Source organism: Apodemus sylvaticus, chromosome 2 (genome assembly GCF_947179515.1).
Source record: "Apodemus sylvaticus chromosome 2, mApoSyl1.1, whole genome shotgun sequence".
NCBI classification, from domain to species: Eukaryota; Metazoa; Chordata; class Mammalia; order Rodentia; family Muridae; genus Apodemus; species Apodemus sylvaticus.
This window is the reverse complement of record NC_067473.1, coordinates 43,040,262-43,059,982: the sequence shown is the minus strand read 5'-3', so window position 1 is coordinate 43,059,982 and position 19,721 is coordinate 43,040,262.

The following is a 19,721-nucleotide window of genomic DNA, read 5'->3' as shown; positions in this document are numbered from 1 at the left end:
GCAGGTTTCTTGGCTGTCTGATTTGAAATGCATGGCCATGCGTAGTGTTAAAATTAAAGTTTTAAATAGCACAGTTATCAATGACAGCTTACAGCAGCCGCACTGATATGGATATATAGTCGATTAAACTATTTATTTTGCCAGTGGGTAGGATCTTAATTCCTGGTGTTTTGATTTTACTAAGAGAAGTAATCTTATAGTCATTCCTATGGGTCTTGTAAAATCCTTCCAAGTGAAAAAGAATCAATCACATGATCAGGGAACAATTTAACTTCTATAGATAGCAGCTATATTTGAAGTGAAATTTCTTACTTCTCTGCCACACATCAGCTGCTTTGCCTTGTATTTTGAACAATCTACCCATGTTGCTAATATATAACATTATATATATTATGCCAGATCTGTTGCTGTTTTAGAGACAGTTCTTACCTTGCTCACAATTTTCATAATATTAAGTTAATAATATCTAGTCTCTAAATGTATAAGAAAGAAATTATGCATAATGTCCACATCTTTTTACTTTAAACTGGACCAGGGAAATTTTTCCATTGAAGAAGTAATTAAACCAAATCAAAGACTACCTGTAATGGTTGGAAAATTTAAGCAGGCATAAAATTAGTTTCACAAATTTATGGAATTTACCTGACCTTTTATGTCATAGGTCATTTATTCAGTAACACACTTACAGTGGAGGCAGGGAACACTTGCTGTGCTTTTAATGAAAAATAAGTGATGTTTTAAAAAATGAGACTTCAATTCATAGTGCATATTAGGATGTATATGTATATGTGTATTTCTATATGTATGTATGTATATGTATATGGTATCTACCAGAATAAAACTATCTCCAAATCTAATTCATGATACCAGAAAGAGTATAAAAATTAATTTGCAGGAATTATTTAATCCAATAGGGACACTGTCTTATAGACAAAAATAAGACAGAGTAATAAGTCATAGTTAACAATGCTTTATAGAATTTATGCTGTCTCAGCTGGAAGCCAATCATTTATTGCCTATGACTTGGAAGCTGGCATTTCTATGGATCTACCATTTATTTATCTGCAAATGTAGTATCAAGTATTATATTCTCTAGCTTCCAAGGGTTATGTAGATATCAGGAAAGAGCATTCATTTAAAAACGGCGAAATCATTTGAAATGTAAATAAAAATATATCGAATAAAAAAAATAAAAATATATCGAATAAAAAAAAGAATTTATGCTGTCTCAGCTGGAAGCCAATCATTTATTGCATATGACTTGGAAGCTGGCATTCTATGGATCTCCCATTTATTTATCTGCAAATGTAGTATCAAGTAGCTTCCAAGGGTTATGTAGATATCAGGAAAGAGCATTCATTTAAACCTCTCACCATAGTTCCCTTCCAAAATAAACCTTCCAAAAATTCAAGTTATTCTTATTATTGTAATGTCATCATTCTTATGAAAACCCATTGGCTTGTGAAGCTCAATTTTACTTTAATTTCTGTATAAAATTCACACAGATATATCAGGCCTTTATATTCTAAAGAATCAGACACAACCACGGATATATCTGGTGAGCAGCAATTATATTAAACCAGAAGAAACAATTTTAGAAGACAAAATGATATAATTAAAATTGCAGCATATTTAATGAATGATGAGTATTTAATTCAATTGTTCCTATACAATAATTATATTTTATTATAAATTATTTTTTCAAATGGTAAAGATAAGTGATTCTATCTTCAAATTTCATTTTAACTGAGCTTAATTTTGTTTATCCAAACCTATTACTTTTTACAGACTCATTTAAGGTAAGCAATCTAGAACACTATGATTGGAAAATATGTTTTCAACAGTTGGGCATTGACTTTGCCAGGAGAATTATACACATATAAACTCTAAGATTGACTTTAATTGCCATCTTAACTTTGAATTTTCTGATATTTCAATTTCTGCTAAAAAAAATTCTATTTTTCATCCTATCTCCCTAATATAGTATAAATTATACTCTTAAATTGGAAGGGGTGTTGTTTATCTTCCTATTTCACATAAGTCCATGTACGTTGTACATTTTTCTCTACTTGCTATCTGCTTCCTCATTCTTCCCCATTTCCATTAGTTCCTCTATTAATCTTGAAAATTTTCCAATTGCCTTCATGCCATAGACACATACCAAATCTTATGTGTCTACAGAAAGTCAAGGGAGTATAAATGGGAGTAAATATCCGATATCTGTTTTTGTGAGACAAGATTAATTTTAATGTGATTATACCCATTTTTGTTTATTTTTAAACAAACAATACAATTGCATGTTTCTTTACAGTTTGAAAATATCTTTTTATTGCATACTTACTTCCCGGAACCTAGATACTAATGAAGTTTTAAGACTCTATATTTTCAGCATTTAATTTTTCATAAATAATGTAAGAAATTGTGTGTCTCTGTTTCTTTCCATCCCTCTTTGACCTATATCTCTATCTCTCTGCTTCTCTTTCTGCCTGTCTCTGTGTATTGTTGTTGTTGTTGTTATCAACAACATGATATGTTCCATAAAGTATTCATATCCTCAGAAACCCCCTTAACTGATGAGTGAGTGAAACTGCCTATCTAATTATTTGTCTTGCAAATAATTGCAAGGTGGAGACAAGTTATCACCAGAGACAGAATATAAACATATAATAAATTAGAGCACATTTTATCGTTTTTTTATTCAATGCATAGGAAATTAAATAAAATATCTCTCTGTATATGAAAATAATTTCTGTGCAAACAAATATTTTCAAAGAAAGTCATTTGTAAATATCCCTGCCCCTTCGGAATAAACATTGAAGTATGGACCATTCAGTGAACTCAGAGAGGAAGATGGATGGGCATTGTGTGCTGTCATAGTTACTTGGGAAGCTGATGCAAGAGGCCTCTTGAGTCCAGATATTCTGAGCTGCACTGTACATACTGAGCATCCAGTGTATGTTATACAGTTTTTCATCTTTATTAAAACCTCTCATGAGAAGGAGACCACAAATCACATAAAAAGAGACAAACTGACCAGGATCAAAGATCAGAAACTCTGAGAGCATGAGAAGTTTTGGAGGTCAGTGTAAAGAGTATAAGTGATATTGTACTGACACTGTCTGTGATCCTTAGAGACTGTTAGCTTATTTGACATGATTCTATACAACAAGCATGCCCATATAGCGAGAGAGGAGTCACTGACCTACTCAGCCCACCATACCTAAAGAGGGGACCAGTGAGGAAACTAAGAAGAAAAGATGTGGTCTTCTCAAGAAAATGTGTAGCCGTGAGCATCTTCCAGAGATACCTGGAGATATGTGTCGAATAATTTTAATCCAGCAACATGGCAATTCTGACAAGGGATCACATCAAAAGATCTAGGTCTGTATGATCAGGATGAAATGACACTAATTTCATCCCTCCAGCTGGAATGCAGATATGACATTAGTACAGATCTTAATGATATCCCAAACAATGTAGGTAAGTTTAGTTTGTGAAAGGAAACAGCCATGCTTGAAAACAAAGTCCAGTTGAGGGACAGAATCATGAATCAGAGAAAGATCTGACAGAACGAGTCAGAGATAGAATGCGCCTGACTCTCATGAGAATAGGACTGGAAAGGGAGGCTACTTAAGAGCAATCCTGGAAGAGGAAGGGGCTCAGTCAGTTCAGAGCCAGTGCAGTGAGTGTAGTGCAGTGAAACTGAGTTCATCCGTGAGTTCATTCAGTTCAGTGCAGGTGAGCAGAGGAAGTCGAAGCCAGTGAATAAGGAGGAGCCAAAAGGTTAGAACAAATTGACAGAGGTAGGTGAATAAAGGTTACTTTTACAAGTGTCAGCTTCAGCATCTGTGAAACAAGGAAGAAAAATCCTACCCATGTCACATTTACTTTGTTTCAGTAGTAAATAATGGTTACTGTCCTTTCTTTGTCTTTAGGTTCCTTTGAGATATTAATTACCAATTAATATTATTTATAAATCATACAAATCTAAATACTTATCTTGTAGTAATAGATAGCTTTTAAATTAATAGATGATGAGAAATTAATATCAATAGATTGGGTTGTCAAAATAGTTAAGCATTTCAAGTATGTCATGCATGTGTGTGGAACAGAGTTCAGATCCTAGAAATGCATACAGATAGCATTTATGTAACTATGGCTTCTCAGGTATAAGTACAATCTTGAAACACAGAGACAGGCAACCAGCTAAGATTAGACTCATAGTCAATTATGGGTTTTAGTGAGAGATCCCGCCTCAATTAATAAGTTATAAAAATTAACATAGATGACTCCTAACATAAACCTTGGGTCTTCATGTGCACGTGTTCATGCATGCTCCTATATACATCCCAATTCATGCAAACCTGTGCATACAGACACATGCATATAATACACAAAAACTGGTTGTGGGGGAGATACAAAGTTGTTAAAGCAATTATGGTAAGTCAACTTACGTCATTTCAAAACATAACTTGAAGTCCTTAGAAATGTATACATCTTGATACTTTTGAAGAATATTCTGATATCACATTATACAACACTATAAGCTAGGCTGGTTACTGCTATTATTGAGTTTATTCATATAATATACCATGAGTCTAAATGGTTGCAAATGTGCTATTGGACTGTGGATCCAGATGTTGCTATTTTCATGACAGATAAATATACTCCTGCCACTTGGGAAAGCAATAGCACAAGAATAATAAATATATAAATCAGGATTTTCAGAGATAAATTTTTCTCGCAAGCAGTTCCAGCAGGCATGCAAATAAAGTTTTAACAGTGCTTAGTGTAAAGTTAAAATTGATGCAGAGTGCCTGCTCTTACTACTAATATAAGCCATGAAATCGGAACCATATGTCAAGCCATTGGTAGTTTCTGAATTTGCCTACCTTCAGCTTCAATAAAAAGGAATAGGAAACATATGCATGTGTCGGTCTCTTCACCCCTTGAGATAATAAGATAATTAATTTTGGTTGGGTTATGAGTCTAGTGGCCTAGGAGGAAAGGGGATAGAACTGAGGTTCTAAAGTTTTAAAGATCCCAAAGCAGTACTAATGTACAAAAAAAAAAAAAAAAAAAAAAAAAAAAAAAAAAAAAAAAAAAGAAAAAGAAAAAAAAAGAAAGAAAGAAAGAAAGAAAAAAAGAAAGTTAGTGAGATGCTGCCATAGCAATTGCTTTTGTTTTAAAACATCCAAATTCACATGCAGCAAGAATGGTTTTCCAGTCATTAGTGAGGCTGCTAATTCTATAAAGAAACAAGAGCAAACTTCTATTGCTTTCTGTAAACAGAATTACCACCATGGCTGCCCTAGGAAGCTTTACAGTAAGGTTAATGATGCATAAAATTCTTCATTTAAAAGCTTCTTAAAGGGGAACTTGATATTTACTGAGATATTTTATTTAATACTGTGCATAACTTAAATCATCAGTGAGTTTCAAAGAAAGGATGTTTGTTACAAACTCTATCATTATTTGTTATTCTATCTGGTTCTTTGAAAATGGAAATCCATCATATAAGGAACACTCCTGAGAGAAACAAAATTTATAAATTGCATTTATTCCTTTACTTGCTTCTTTGGGTTTAATTTTATCATATTTTCCAGTTTGCATCAATGGCATACAATGAATTGCAATGGGGAGAGCTAAAAATCCATTTGCTTTCTGATGGTTTTTGGAAATTGATTTACAATTTGCCACAGGAATAACGAATTATCTAAGGTAAATATCTAGAAGTGAGCAGAAATTATATCCATAAAAATACTAAGCAGGATACAAAATGAAGTAGAAATTAAAAAAAATGAAAACATTTAAAATTCTATTGCATTCAAATTTGGGAATATTAGAGATGCTTAGGACTATCATTCTAATAGCCCTTATTTAAGGATGTGGAACAGACTGTGTTCAAGTATCTGGTAGAATTTTTATGATCTGTTAATAATTCTGACATTCTGGATCATAAATTACACATTACTCACTGATAAATCATTTACATTTGCCTCATGTTCATTTTAAAACTAGGAGAATCGAGGAGAAGGGGATTTAACTAAATTTACTAATACTTGAAATCTGTTTGTGGCTTAAGTTAATTTCCAAAAGGCATTTCCATTGTTTCCAGTCTATCTGTCTTTCTGATAAAGAGTAGCTAAATATATTATTCCAGAGAGTTAAAGTCAAATTTGAATAGTTTTTCTTCTGTACAATAGCAATTTCTGCTATCACTGGTGAAATTCTGTGTGCTGAGTTTCCCATTAATCTGATGTGCTGAAATGGTATTTTCCTTTCAGGTTTTGTTCAACCTGAAAGCTATGTCAAGGGAAACGAAATTCTCCAACCTTCCCTTCCAGTAACCCTGGATATTCTCAAGTGCATATATGTGCTGACCAATCCAAAACCAAGGAAGGTGGAAATGTAGGATACAAGTCCAGTTTCTGTGTGCCTTAGTTGTTTCACATTTTGGGGTGGTGCATCTGTTAAGGCATGACTTGGAGGAATCAGTTCTCTCTCTCTCTCTCTCTCTCTCTCTCTCTCTCTCTCTCTCTCTCTCTCTCTCTCTCTCTCTCTCTCTTCCCTCCCTCCCTCCCTCTCTCTTGCTCTCTCCCTTTTCATGCCCCTCCCCTTCCTTCCCCTCCCCTCCCTTCTCCCCTCCTCATCTTTCCTTCTGCTCTCTGGGCACTTTCTCACACTATATGTCCCACAAGTATGGAGGTTCCCATGAAGATCAGAAGAGAGACCTTAAGATACCCTGGAACTAGAGTTAATGGCAGCTCTCTCTCCTGTTTTATGATAAAATAATTCTCTTGGTACTGTTTACTACAAATATATTCTAAGATCTTTCTCAGCAAATATGCACAGTTGAGATATTGGTACTCTTCATTATTAGTGTATGTGAAGTACATTAACTCTGAAAGCATGTGTATTTACTTTAAAATAATTCCAGGAGGACAGTGAAATATCAGGTACAAATAATATAAAATGCAGCTTCGTTTACTGTCTTATTCCAAAATACATGGTCCAGAATAGACAGGTCCATTTTATTCTGAAATTCATGCCTCAGTAATCCCTGATTTCATCAACAACACAGGCTTTACTATGTTGCAGAATTGATTTTATTATATTGTTATTTTAATTTTTAATACATTAAATAATGATTACTAGGAAGTGGTGGACATTTGTGAAATCAATAATATTGGATATACTATGAAGAACAATAATTTCCAGATTAGCCATTAGCAGAATTAAGAATCTAGCCATCTGAGGGACACGTGTGTAAAGTTCTATAGGAGTGATTCCAAGCAAAATAGAGCCTGTATATATCCAGATTAAGTATTATCACATTTGATATAAGTAACAGTCCAAGAAAACCTGTCCCCTACCCAGGCTGGCTTTGCAAGTTCATAAGGATTTTAAGACTAATAAATTATAAGAAAATTTACATGGAAAAATCTAATCATAGTTTATTAAGTTTATCATCTATCTATCTTTGTATTAGAGTTTGGAATAAACAAAAAAAAACAAAAACAAAAACAAAAACAACAACCAACAACCTCAAAATGCAGTGTGTTTCTATAATACCAAAATACATTAGGACAGATCATAATGGCCAATGGAAAACAGAGCCACAAGGATTGTGAGAAATGTACCCTTAAAACCTAATGAGAAAAATACTAACTAGGAGTTGCTTAATGAAAAATATCAGAAATTTCCACAGGAGACAAAGAGAAATGAGGGGAAGTATAATTAATCTTCCCAAATGGAAGAAAGAGTATGGATTATTCATTCATTAATTTGTGGCTGGAACTAAGCTATTAGAGAACAGCTATAATCAAAATACAGAACTGTGCAGCAAATCTCTAAAGACAGTTTATAGTGAAGTATTTTACATTATAAAATAATAATAACAAAAAAATTCAGATTTTATAAATTGATATAATATATCTTACAGAATAATGTATAGTCAGATATATCTGTTGTATCATTTTGGGTTTGTCCTCTTCATTCTATCTCACTGTAATACATTGATTTTAAGTTAATTGACTTCTTGTCACCATAACAATAATTCTTCATAGCTTGAAAACCATAGAAACAATGGGTAAAGTGAGCTGATAAATGATTTCAAGGAATGTTCTGCAATGACATTAAAGATCATTCTTTTGCTGAAACAGAGAAAAATTAGAGACATGGTAAAGGACAAATAAGTTAGAGATCCGTTTAGACAAGTGTGTTATGGATTAGGGCCAGGGACACTGTAAAGAATAAGTAGTTTTGTCTATGTTTCAATGCTATCTTCAAAACTTTCATACCTTTTTTTCACTCATGACTTGACCTCACATTTCCAAAGCTATCTGATAAGTTCAGCTTTTTTTTTTGATAGATTCTGAATAGTCTAATTATTTTTACCTTCTTTCTTCTCCTTTAAAATGGATAAACTAATTTATAACATGTGTGATTTGAATAATATAAGTAAAATTATGAAGTAAATATTGAGCAACAAATATTTGCATAATAATATACTACATAAATTAGAAATTTAAATATTAATATGAGTGAAAAATAAGTAAATAAAGTTCATACAAGTAAACAGTGTTTTGTTCATCCTATGATTATATAACTATAAAATAGTTATATATAATAGTTAAGTGTGAATGGACTGAAATTATATTTTTCTAATTAAATATATTTTTACCTTTTATTTATTTTTATTTTCTTTTATTTATTTATTTATTTATTTTTTATTCGATATAATTTATTTACATTTCAAATGATTTCCCCTTTTCTAGCCCCCCCCACTCCCCGAAAGTCCCGTAAGCCCCCTTCTCTTCCCCTGTCCTCCCTCCCACCCCTTCCAAGTTCCCCCTTCTGGTTTTGCTGAATACTGTTTCACTGAGTCTTTCCAGAACCAGGGGCCACTCCTCCTTTCTTCTTGTATCTCATTTGATGTGTGGATTATGTTTTGGGTATTCCAGTTTTCTAGGTTAATAACCACTTATTAGTGAGTGCATACCATGATTCACCTTTTGAGTCTGGGTTACCTCACTTAGTATGATGTTCTCTAGCTCCATCCATTTGCCTAAGAATTTCATGAATTCATTGTTTCTAATGGCTGAATAGTACTCCATTGTGTAGATATACCAGATTTTTTTGCATCCACTCTTCTGTTGAGGGATACCTGGGTTCTTTCCAGCATCTGGCAATTATAAATAGGGCTGCTATGAACATAGTAGAGCATGTATCCTTATTACATGGTGGGGAATCCTCTGGATATATGCCCAGGAGTGGTATAGCAGGATCTTTTGGAAGTGAGGTGCCCAGTTTTCGGAGGAACCGCCAGACTGATTTCCAGAGTGGTTGTACCAATTTGCAACCCCACCAGCAGTGGAGGAGTGTTCCTCTTTCTCCGCACCCTCTCCAACACCTGCTGTCTCCTGAATTTTTAATCTTAGCCATTCTGACTGGTGTAAGATGAAATCTTAGGGTTGTTTTGATTTGCATTTCCCTAATGACTAATGAAGTTGAGCATTTTTTAAGATGCTTTTCTGCCATCCGAAGTTACATTGTAGCTGTTGTACTTCCTCAGACCCCCACCCACAGTTCTTCATCTCATTCCTCCTCCCCCTTGACTCTGAGAGGATGCTTTCCCCATCAATTCTCTCCCTTCACTGGAGCCTCAAGGATTAAGCTTATCCTCTCCCACTGAGGCCAGACCAGGAAATCCTCTGCTACATGTGCATAAGCAAGGGACAAGCTTAAGGACATTCTATGGGGTTACGCTACCTTTCAGCTTCTCCAATCCTTCCCCTACTTTAGCCATAGGGCTGGCTCTTCAACTTCAGTCAAGTCTTAGTGTACTTCCGTTGGACTGTACGTGTCTGCTTCTGTCTCAGAGAGCTGTTAGTAGGGCCTCTTAGAGGACAGCCATGCCAGGCTCATATCTTTAAGCATATCATAGCATCAGTAACAGTGTTGGACCTTGGTGTCCCCCCCATAAGATAGATCCCAAGTTGAGCTACTCATTGGACCTCCTTTCTGATTGCCTCTTCTCCATTTTAGTTCCTGAAGTTCTTTTAGACAGCAACAATTGTGGGTCAGAAATTTTGATGATGGGTTAGTAACTCTGTCTTTCCACTTGAGGCCCTGTGTGTACTTCCAGTGGGTTCACTTTAAAAGTCTTATTGCACTGTCTCACTGTGATCTTCCTTCCTATACTTATCCCAAGTTGGCTTCCACATTTTTGATAGTTCTTGCTAACTTTTGGTTCATCTAGGACCACTGTTTGTTTCTTACTCTCTAAAGTTACTATATTTCAGTGATCAACCTAAATATTCTTTTGAAAACAATATTTTGAGTGGCTATTTTACCCATATTTTGCTATTTTTAAAAGTACATTTCTATTTTGACTTTCTTAGTTTAGAAAACAAAATAATCTGTAGCTCTGCTAAAATGCATATAAAGTGACATTGCTAATTCACAAGGAAAGTGAACAGAGTTAAATGTTTTTCTCTGTAAACAAATGATAGCTATCTTATAATATAGAAACATTTAACTTGATTTGAACATTACACAGAATATATATATATGTATAGCCATATTACATGGTAATACATTAACATGCATTATTATTACAATTTTATGCATCAGTAAAGAAGAAATAAAATATCAAGGAGAAGTTGTACTAAACCTTATGTATGTTACTATGCTGAATATTTGAGGGTGTGTCACAAAGGAAGCAGACAGGAAGACAGACAGACATAGAGACATAGACTGATATTTCATTCAATTTTTAATTTATACTTATTAAAGAAATAAAAAAGCCAATAAATTAGAATAAGGATCTATGTTGTGAATACTTCAGTAATGACAGTATAGTGTTCATAATAGTAAATAGTGACTAATCTAATGTAAAAAGACAAACCAAGCACTGTCCTTTTTTTTTTTTTTTGATCTTAGATCATAAGTCATTGGTGTTTTGTTAAAGAAATTTACCCCCGTACCCACATGTTTGAGGCTCTTCCCCACTTTCTCCACTATTAGTTTCAGTGTATCTGGTCTTATGTGGAAGACCTTGATTGATCCACTTGGACTTGTACCAGGAGATAAGAATGGATTAATTTGCATTCTTCTACATGCTGTCCTCCAATTGAACCAGTACCATTTCTTTTTTTTTTTTTTTTTTTTTTTGGATTTTTTTGTTTTTTGTTTTTTGTTTTTCGAGGCAGGTTTTCTCTGTATAGCCCTGGCTGTCCTGGAACTCACTCTGTAGAACAGGCTGGCCACGAACTCAGAAATCCATGCCTCTGCCTCCCAGAGTGGGATTACAGGCATGCGCCACCACCACCCAGCTAAGCACTGTCTTATCTATGTAAATTATGGGAAATAAGGGAAAGGAAGGGAAGAATGAAATATAGAAGTTAAGTGGACATTGTGTAATTTTGCTCTCTTAGTTTAAGAAAGTGATTCCAGCTAGACATTTAATACAATACTGCTCAATACAGGGAATCTTGTTCAAACACTCCACCATTATTTCTGTCCCAATAGGTTTAACCTTAGGCAAAATAATATTTCAAGAGGAATATCAAAATTCAAAAGGGACAGTGGAAACAGCTGAATTTATTTCTTTTACCTATTAACATATAAATGCTTTGTTAAATACTATTCAGCCATTAGAAACAATGAATTCATGAAATTCTTAGGCAAATGGATGGAGCTAGAGAACATCATACTAAGTGAGGTAACCCAGACTCAAAAGGTGAATCATGGTATGCACTCACTAATAAGTGGTTATTAACCTAGAAAACTGGAATACCCAAAACATAATCCACACATCAAATGAGATACAAGAAGAAAGCAGGAGTGGTCCCTGGTTCTGGAAAGACTCAGTGAAACAGTATTTGGCAAAACCAGAACGGGGAACTGGGAAGGGGTGGACGGGAGGACAGGGGAAGAGAAGGGGGCTTACGGGACTTTCGGGGAGGGGGGGCTAGAAAAGGGGAAATCATTTGAAATGTAAATAAATTATATAGAATAAAAAAAAAGAATGAAAAAAAATCTTATTTTGTAATCCTGCATCTTGATTTTTTTAAATTTTTTTATTTGATATAATTTATTTACATTTCAAATGATTTCCCCTTTTCTAGCCCCCCACTCCCCTCCCCGAGAGTCCCGTAAGCCCCCTTCTCTTCCCCTGTCCTCCCACCCACCCCTTCCCACTTCCCCGTTCTGGTTTTGCCAAATACTGCTTCACTGAGTCTTTTCAGAACCAGGGGCCACTCCTCCTTTCTTCTTGTACCTCATTTGATGTGTGGATTATGTTTTGGGTATTCCAGTTTTCTAGGTTAATAACCACTTATTAGTGAGTGCATACCATGATTCACCTTTTGAGACTAGGTTACCTCACTTAATATGATGTTCTCTAGCTCCATCCATTTGCCTAAGAATTTCATGAATTCATTGTTTCTAATGACTGAATAGTACTCCATTGTGTAGATATACTACATTTTTTGCATCCACTCTTCTGTTGAGGGATACCTGGGTTCTTTCCAGCATCTGGCAATTATAAATAGGGCTGCTATGAACATAGTAGAGCATGTATCCTGAATACATGGTGGAAAATCCTCTGGGTATATGCCCAGGAGTGGTATAGCAGGAACTTCTGGAAGTGAGGTGCCCAGTTTTCGGAGGAACCGCCAGACTGATTTCCAGAGTGGTTGTACTAATTTGCAACCCCACCAGCAGTGGAGGAGTGTTCCTCTTTCTCCACACCCTCTCCAACACCTGCTGTCTCCTGAATTTTTAATCTTAGCCATTCTGACTGGTGTAAGATGAAATCTCAGGGTTGTTTTGATTTGCATTTCCCTAATGACTAATGAAGTTGAGCATTTTTTAAGATGCTTCTCCGCCATCCAAAGTTCTTCAGGTGAAAATTCTTTGTTTAACTCTGTACCCCATTTTTTAATAGGGTTGTTCGGTTTTCTGGAGTCTAACTTCTTGAGTTATTTATATATATTGGATTTGTAATTTTATGAGGTCCCATTTGTCAATTCTTGCTCTTAGAGCATACGCTATTAGTGTTCTGTTCAGAAACTTTCTCCCTGTACCGATGTCCTCAAGGGTCTTCCCCAGTTTCTTTTCTATTAGCTTCAGAGTGTCTGGCATTATGTGGAGGTCCTGAACATCTATGCTCCAATGTAAGGGCACCCTCTTTCGTAAAAGAAACTTTATTAAAACTCAAAGCACACATTGCACCTAACACAATAATTGTGGGTGCCTTCAACACTGCACTTTCCTCAATGGACCGATCAGGAAAACAGAAACTAAACAGGGACACAATGAAACTAATTGAAGCTTTGGACCAATTAGATTTAACAGATATATATAGAACATTCTATCCTAAAACAAAAGAATATACCTTTTTCGCAGCACCTCATGGCACCTTCTCCAAAATCGACCATATAATTGGTCACAAGACAGACCTCAACAAATATAAGAAGATCGAACTAATCCCATGCCTCCTATCAGATCACTATGGAGTAAAAGTGGTGTTCAATAGCAACAAAAACAACAGAAAACCCACATACACGTGGAAACTGAACAATATTCTACTCAATGATACCTTGGTCAAAGAAGAAATAAAGAAAAAAATTAAAGACTTTTTAGAACACAATGAAAATGAAAACACAACATACCCAAATCTATGGGACACAATGAAAGCAGTGCTAAGAGGAAAACTCATAGCCCTGAGTGCCTCCAAAAAGAAAATGGAGAGAGCATACATTACCAGCTTAATGACATACCTGAAAGCCCTGGAACAAAAAGAAGCTATTTCACCCAGGAGGAGTAGAAGGCAGGAAATCATCAAACTCAGGGCCGAAATCAATCAAGTAGAAACAAAGAGAACCATACAAAAAATCAACAAAACCAGGAGCTGGTTCTTTGAGAAAAATCAACAAGATAGATAAACCCTTAGCCAGAATGACCAAAGGGCACAGAGAAAGTATCCAAATTAACAAACTTAGAAATGAAAAGGGAGATATAACAACGGAAACTGAGGAAATCCAAAAAATCATCAGATCCTACTACAATAGACTGTACTCAACACAACTGGAGAATCTGGAGGAAATGGACAATTTCCTTGATAGATACCAAATACCAAAATTAAATCAGGACCAACTAGACCATCTAAACAGTCCCATAATGCCTAAAGAAATAGAAGGAGTCATAGAAAGTCTTCCAACCAAAAAAAGCACAGGACCAGATGGTTTCAGTGCAGAATTCTATCAGACCTTCAAAGAAGAGTTAACACCAATACTCTTCAAATTATTCCACAAAATAGAAACAGAAGCAACACTACCCAATTCCTTCTACGAAGCCACAATTACGCTGATACCAAAGCCACACAAAGATCCAACAAAGAAAGAGAACTTCAGACCAATTTCCCTTATGAACATCGATGCAAAAATACTCAATAAAATTCTTGCCAACCGAATCCAAGAACACATCAAAACGATCATCCACCATGATCAAGTAGGCTTTATCCCGGGAATGCAGGGTTGGTTCAATATACGGAAATCCATCAATGCAATCCACTACATAAACAAACTCAAAGAACAAAACCACATGGTCATTTCATTGGATGCTGAAAAAGCATTTGACAAAATTCAGCATCCTTTCATGCTTAAAGTCTTGGAGAGAACAGGAATTCAAGGCCCATACCTAAACACAGTAAAAGCAATATACAGCAAACCGGTAGCCAGCATCAAACTAAATGGAGAGAAACTTGAAGCAATCCCACTGAAATCAGGGACCAGACAAGGCTGCCCCCTTTCTCATTATCTTTTCAATATTGTACTTGAGGTACTAGCTCGGGCAATTCGACAACATAAGGAGATCAAAGGGATACAAATTGGAAAGGAAGAAGTCAAACTATCATTATTTGCAGATGACATGATAGTCTACCTAAGTGACCCAAAAAACTCCACTAGAGAACTCCTACAACTGATAAACAACTTCAGCAAAGTGGCAGGTTATAAAATCAACTCAAGCAAATCAGTGGCCTTCCTATACTCAAAGGATAAGCAGGCTGAGAAAGAAATTAGGGAAATGACCCCCTTCACAATAGCCACAAACAGTATAAAGTATCTTGGGGTGACTCTTACCAAACATGTGAAAGATCTGTATGACAAGAACTTCAAGACTCTGAAGAAGGAAATGGAAGAAGACCTCAAAAAATGGGAAAACCTCCCATGCTCATGGATCGGTAGAATCAATATAGTTAAAATGGCCATTTTGCCAAAAGCAATATACAGATTCAATGCAATACCCATCAAAATCCCAACTCAATTCTTCACAGAGTTAGAAAGAGCAATTATCAAATTCATCTGGAACAACAAAAATCCCAGGATAGCTAAAACTATTCTCAGCAACAAAAGAAAATCTGGGGGAATCAGTATCCCTGACCTCAAGCAATACTATACAGAGCAATAGTGTTAAAAACTGCATGGTATTGGTACAGTGACAGGCAGGAGGATCAATGGAACAGGATTGAAGATCCAGAAATGAACCCACACACCTATGGCCACTTGATCCTCGACAAAGAGGCTGAAAACATCCAATGGAAAAAAGATAGCCTTTTCAACAAATGGTGCTGGTTCAACTGGAGGTCAGCATGCAGAAGAATGCGAATTGATCCATCCTTGTCTCCTTGTACTAAGCATCTTGATATTTTAAAAAGAGGGCATCTTTATTTGAATGTATTGGGAAATGCAAAGTATTTGAAAAACATATTATTTGAACTCTAGCTCAGACATTTATGATTGATTTGATTTAAATTTGAGGAGTTTTGTAAAAATACAATAGTAGTTTTGATAGAACTATTATTGGATTCATGAGAAATTCATTTAAAAAAAACAAAAATAGTCAACATTAAGCACTCAATAAGTGCCAAAAAGTTATCTTTTTTTTTTCATGAAAAACTTTTAAAAAATTATGTTTGGTTGATACTTTAAATGTGAAGCAAATTCAAATTTTATTTTCATTTTTAAAAAGGATCCAACAATTTTGGGATCATTTGTGTTTCCTTCAGGAATATGGCTGAAGGGACATGTGTATGCATCTAGGAAACTTTTTCTACCAGATTAATTCTTATACTTGCTTATATGTCATTTTTTCTTTAATGGTATTGTTAGAACTTCAGCTCCCAATACTCAAAATTTCACAAAATTCCAAATTCCAATAAAATTAATGTTATTGACTATAAAGATATTTAGAAATATTCCATAGATAAGATCAATTACAAAAAAGAGTAGCATAATTAATTCCATATGCTTTCATCTAGGATAAACCATCAATAACAAGTTTCTTAAAAAACTATATTTCTTCTAGTCTGTTCCAACAATCCTGAAATACTTCACAGATATTTTCTAATAACAAACCTAAACAATATAATTTTCATACACAAAAATGCAATAATAGTGGAGGGGTTTTTGGGTTGGTCGGTTTTCTTCAAGGTAGAAGGTTTTATTTGGGTTCTAATTTTGACAGGAGATAGTCTTTCCATGTTAGAAAGCCTGGGATCTGGAGCAAGAACATAATCAAGGTAGTTTCATTGCATCTGCATCCAAGAAGCAGAGAATGGACAGGAAGAATAGCTAGGCTATACAATATAAGGCTTGTACCCAGTGCCCTACCTCTTCCAATTAGGCTTTACCCTCTAAAGGTTCCAGACCCTTTGGAAAACGTACTGTCAACTGGAGAACACGTATTTCAACCCACAAGCCTATTCGGATAATTCACCTAAAGTCCAGCGCTGGATACCTGCATGACAGAGGGAATTTTAGTGTTGGAGATGAAACTCAGTTTCTTAGCAAGTTATGCAAATGAATTTTAATTGTGCTAGATCCTTTCTGTATTATATTTCTGTCGTTCCAATAGTCTCCATAAGATTCATTGGAATTTGATTGAAAAATTCTGAATCCAATTGAGTACAGTGCCAGGGAAGCAAAAATAAGCACTGTCTGGTTCGTCTGCTTCGTTTAGTCTGGGGCATTTACACTCCAAAAAACAAGCTGGACAGCTCTGGAGAAACAGTACTTGAGGTCTCACTATTGCCTCCAAAATATCAACATGTAAATGTAACTTCATATAGATATAGATATATATACATACATCCCTAAATACACAATTATACATACATACACACACATACACACATACAAACACACACATACAAACATACATACACACAAACTACACAAACTCACAATCCTGTACTATTTTTAGATCTGATGTCTTATTTTAATCACTTGGTGGCATTTTGTCTTTATTCATCCCATTAATTTTTTTAAAGAATATTTTTCAATTGTTTTTAAAATGAGTTGCAAATTAGATATTTAATTGCGTCTTTTGTTTTGATAGACGATAGGAAGAAATGCTATATGATATCATCTATATTTTAGTGATATTAAGATTAATTGCATAAAGTACAAGTCACCTCATTTCTCTTAAAATATCACCTTTCCCTTAGAGGAGAATGACTCATCTTCAACATTCTGCTCCCCAAAGACAGCTTAGCCCATTGCCTTAGTCTTTCTGTTGCTGCAGGAAACACTGTGACCCACGAACAATGTGGGAAGGAAAGGAATTCTTTGCCTTTCACTTCCATAGCACTATTCATCATCAAAGGGAGAATTCAGGACAAGAACTCACATGGGACAGGAATTTGGAAGGAGGAGTTGATGCAAAGGCCATAGAGTGATGCTGTTTGCTGCCCTGCTCTTTCCATGGCTTACTCGGCCTTCTTTCTTTCTTATCAAAGGCAGGATCAGCAACCCAGGGATCATAGCACCTAAAGGAGACTGAGCACTCCCATGTCAATCACAAATTAAGAAAATGCTGTACAGTCCTGCTTACAATTCAATTTTACGGAGGAATTTCCTCAATTGCAGTTCCCTCCTCTCAAACGTGGCAAGTTGACCTAAAACTACCCAATGCACATACGACCACAAAATCCATCTCAGTTCAATCTTTCTCATTTATTCTTCTATCTGTCTTCCTCATTCCATAGTGTATAATTTTGCCCCAGGGGTCATTTATTTAAACAAATCATCCATATAAATCAACATGATCCCTTTGATTTCTCATGTTATAATCTGTGGTCATAGGAACTCGTTTCCTTTTAATTTGTTTTATTTTTCTTTCTTGCATCACATCCCGACTGCCCCTTCTCCTCCTTCCACTATTCCCAGACCCTCTTCACTTCCCCTTTACCCCATATGGACTCATCCATATCTACCCCTAGAGTCATATGCTAAAGAAGGCACAATAAGATATAATGAGACCAGGCACAAGCCTTCACACCAAGGCTGAATAAGGCAAACCCATAGGAGGAAAAGTCAGAGACACCCCTTCTCCCACTCTTAGGAGTACAGCCAAAATACCAAGCCAACAACCTTACTTAATCTATATGCAGAGGACCTTTCTCAGACCCATGCAGACTTCCTGATTGCCACTTTAGTCTCTGTAAAACCAATGAGCTCTGCTTATTTGATACCTTGGGCAAGCTTTTCTAGTGTTTGTCAAAAGAAATGGCTACACCAATCCACCAGGTAGCCATGTTACTAACTTTCTCTGTATTATTACTTTTACTCAAAAGCCATCTACTCAAAATGTTCATAATTAATTGGTCACACATACTGTCAGTATTCACACTTCTCCCATGCAGAGGATGCTACAGAATTTTAACAAACAACATAATAAAATGCTTAAAGGCCAGATACTTCCTTTTGAAGCAATAATTAAGTCTTGATTTATTAATATTTAATTCCAGAAGTCATGTAATTTTCCAATCTAAGTATTTTCATTCTTTTGTACAACCAAAGTCTCAGTGCATGAAAATGTCAGTCAGTGAAGCATTTCAAACTAGAAAGTCAGGCAATCACAGACTTTCCCCCTAAGGAATAATACTACTCTATGCACTTTTTCTATGTTATAAATTTTAGTCAAAGCATCTAAGACTTTGAAGAAGTTCTATGATTCCAGTATTTTTTAATGTATTATCAGAATGGAGAATGATTTATGGCCAGTTTTCTTTTCATTGGCGTGTTATAGTCTCTTATTCTAAATCACATTCAGAAGGTAGAAATATTTAACCCACTACCTAATATGAATGCCACTTTTACAGAAAGTGACTGTAGTAATAGTATAGATAGCCTCATCCCTCCTTCCTTCTCTGTCTGCCTATCTTTTAGAAGTATATTGTTGGCCAACATTAAGCTCTGTATACAAAAGATGAGCAAGTGTAGAAAAATGTCTTTCCTGCCTGCTTCTCCTCATTAAGTGCTGGACAAAATCATAAATGAAGATTGAAAATAGCTTATATCAAATTTAGATAGCCATTGAGAAATGTGAAAATACACATATTTAAAAGGACTAGGGTCTTTTAAATTGCAGGTAAGATTCTCAATTCTTTGAGTATTATCAACATGTCTTTATTTCTATGGTAAAATCTGACAAATAGTGAAGGAAAAGGTAGAATATCAGATTTTCAGTGCTTCTAGCCTACACTGTCTTGAAGTGTATACTCTGCACTTTGAAATATTTTCTTCCTATGAACAATCTGTTCATTCTACATGGAAAGTGAAAAGTTTACTTTAGACAAAATTAAGCTGTCTACCTTGTTTTATGAATAAAGCAATTATTCATAATTGTGTTATTAGAATACAGCAATG